This window comes from Triticum urartu, unplaced genomic scaffold, assembly GCF_056163025.1.
Source record: "Triticum urartu cultivar PI428250 unplaced genomic scaffold, HENAU_Tu73 scaffold41, whole genome shotgun sequence".
Taxonomy (NCBI): Eukaryota; Viridiplantae; Streptophyta; class Magnoliopsida; order Poales; family Poaceae; genus Triticum; species Triticum urartu.
In genome coordinates this window covers 47711-51380 of record NW_028260588.1, presented here as the reverse complement: position 1 = coordinate 51380, position 3670 = coordinate 47711, and positions in this window count along the sequence as shown.

Genomic DNA, 3670 nt, shown 5'->3' with positions numbered 1-3670 from the left:
AGTTCGGACCGACGAAGTAATGTCACTCGACTATTATCAACCTGACTGCAATCTTTTTCTGTCGGTAAGGATTGCACCAGAGCACCTTCTACTTCTAATAGGCCATGAACTATAGATAGAGAAGAATCATTCTGAGCGAGTACATAAGAAGCGATCCACTTTTTTTCATCGGTTCCAGGGGAAGACCAAAGATCTTGCGCGGCAGGTCCGCCAGAAAAACTCAAAAGAGAAAGAAGTCTCGTTAATCTCTTCATGCTCGTTCCAAGTTCGAAGTACCTTTTGGCCAAAGAAAAACCCGCTTCCTGACACGATTGCCTCTTTATCTTTATATAGATAGATTCTATGGGGTTATTACTTAGTAAGTCTATTTTGTACAAGAGCCCCTCCTATCTGATAGAAAAGGGTCCCATGATCCCGAGCCGATCTTACCTTGGCTCGCAAACCCCAAGTTTGTCTATGAAGAGCTAATCTAATTGTATTTTTTTCTAGAATGGATTTCTTATGTGGAATACTAATGGATAGGGCTTCGTTGCTAAGTGCTACAAGATCTAGTGCACTGGAACTCGTGGTTATGGACCCGAATCCTTTAGTATGGAACATTGTCTTTTCCAAGTAAAAACCCCTAGTATATGAAAGAATGAAAAGGTGCTTTCGTTCTTGTGGAATAAGAAGCCCTCGTACCTTAATGAAAGGAAAATCGTAATTTTTCGTTAGGTATTTGACCAAATAGGATCGTCCAGTTCCTACAGAACCTATCACTAAAATACCCGATAGGGCTAAGCGGAACGAAAAGGGTTTTCCATGAGATGGTAAATGAAAACGATTAGTCCCACACGAGGTTTGGGAATAAGTGATTGTCTGATAATGAGCAAGGAATATACGTCTTTCTGCTAAAGAGGATCTATTAAACTCATAATTCATTAGATCCTTGTTATCAATGCCAACTAGGTATCATAAGTAAATGGATCCCGGTTGTTCAATCCTTTGATAACCAAGGTCATTCTTTGCTAAAGAGAAATGATCACTATGAGTCAGACTCAATAGAATTGGATCCATTCCAAATAGCGAGAATTAGGATTCTTGATCCCTCTCAATCTCTCTTTCAATTCGAGGATCCAGAGAGGTGTTTTCATAGTCATCTCCGAATATTTGCCATCTCGGAATATTTTCGATTTCATTTTTCTATGATATGTCTTTCTATATGAAAATTGGTTATTTACGATGTACGATGATCCCTGTTAAGCATCCATGGCTGAATGGTTAAAGCGCCCAACTCATAATTGGTAAATTTGCGGGTTCAATTCCTGCTGGATGCACACGAACGGGAACATTCCATAAGTCTATTGGAACTGGCTCTCTATCCATGGAATCTCATCCATCATCCATACATAACGAATTGGTATGGTATATTCATACCATAACATAAGAACAATAAGAACTCGAATTCTTATCGATACTGGAACTCAGAGCATAGGAGGGAAAGTCGATTTATGGATGGAATCAAATACGCAGTATTTACAGAAAAAAGTCTTCGTTTATTGGGAAAGAATCAATATACTTTTAATGTCGAATCGGGATTCACTAAGACAGAAATAAAGCATTGGGTCGAACTCTTCTTTGGTGTTAAGGTGGTAGCTGTGAATAGCCATCGACTACCTGGAAAAGGTAGAAGAATAGGACCTATTCTGGGCCATACAATGCATTACAGACGTATGATCATTACCCTTCAACCGGGTTATTCTATTCCACTTCTAGATAGAGAAAAAAACTAAAGGAGAATACTTAATAATACGGCGAAACATTTATACAAAACACCTATCCCGAGCACACGCAAGGGAACCGTAGACAGGCAAGTGAAATCCAATCCACGAAATAATTTGATCCATGGACGGCACCGTTGTGGTAAAGGTCGTAATTCCAGAGGAATCATTACCGCAAGGCATAGAGGGGGAGGTCATAAGCGCCTATACCGTAAAATAGATTTTCGACGGAATCAAAAAGACATATCTGGTAGAATCGTAACCATAGAATACGACCCTAATCGAAATGCATACATTTGTCTCATACACTATGGGGATGGTGAGAAGAGATATATTTTACATCCCAGAGGGGCTATAATTGGAGATACTATTGTTTCTGGTACAAAAGTTCCTATATCAATGGGAAATGCCCTACCTTTGAGTGCGGTTTGAACTATTGATTTACGTAATTGGAAGTAACCAATTAGGTTTACGACGAAACCTAGAAATCGATCACTGATCCAATTTGACTACCTCTACGGGATAGACCTCAACAGAAAACTGTTGAGTAACGGCAGCAAGTGATTGAGTTCAGTAGTTCCTCATAGAAAATTATTGGCTCTAGAGATATGGTAATATGGAGAAGACAAAATTGTTTGAAGCACGCACAGAACCGGAAGCGCCCCTTGTTTCAAAGAGAGGAGGACGGGTTATTCACATTTAATTTGATGGTCAGAGGCAAATTGAAAGCTAAGCAGTGGTAATTAAGACCCCCGGGGGAAAATAGGGATGTCTCCTACGTTACCCATAATATGTGGAAGTATCGACGTAATTTCATAGAGTCATTCGATCTGAATGCTACATGAAGAACATAAGCCAGATGACGGAACGCAGAGACCTAGGATGTAGAAGATCATAACATGAGCGATTCGGCAGATTTGGATTCCTTTCCTATATATCCACTCATGTGGTACTTCATCATATGATTCATATAAGATCCATCTGTCTAGAGATCGTCATATACATCTAGAAAGCCGTATGCTTTGGAAGAAGCTTGTACAGTTTGGGAAGGGGTTTTTTGAGAGAAAAGAAGAATCTACTTCAACCGATATGCCCTTAGGCACGGCCATGCATAACATAGAAATCACACGTGGAAGGGGTGGGCAATTAGCTAGAGCAGCAGGTGCTGTAGCGAAACTCATTGCAAAAGAGGGTAAATCGGCCACTTTAAGATTACCATCTGGGGAGGTCCGTTTAGTATCCCAAAACTGCTTAGCAACAGTCGGACAAGTGGGTAATGTTGGGGTGAACCAAAAAAGTTTGGGTAGAGCCGGATCTAAGTGTTGGCTAGGTAAACGCCCCGTAGTAAGAGGGGTAGTTATGAACCCTGTGGACCACCCCCATGGGGGCGGTGAAGGGAAAGCTCCCATTGGTAGAAAAAAACCCACAACCCCTTGGGGTTATCCTGCGCTTGGAAGAAGAACTAGGAAAAGGAAAAAATATAGCGATAGTTTTATTCTTCGTCGCCGTAAGTAAATACGTAACTAGGAATATGGAAAATTGCATTTTTGGAATTTGCAATAATGCGATGGGCGAACGACGGGAATTGAACCCGCGCATGGTGGATTCACAATCCACTGCCTTGATCCACTTGGCTACATCCGCCCCTTATCCAGCTAAAGGATTTTTTTCTTTTTTCCATTGATCATTATTCTATTTATTCTGACCTCCGTACTTCGATCGAGATATTGGACATAGAATGCCACTCTTTAAAAAGGAAAAAAGGAGTAATCAGCTGTGACACGAAAAAAAACGAATCCTTTTGTAGCTCATCATTTATTGGCAAAGATAGAAAAGGTCAATATGAAGGAGGAGAAAGAAACAATAGTAACGTGGTCCCGGGCATCTAGCATTCTACCCACAATGGTTGG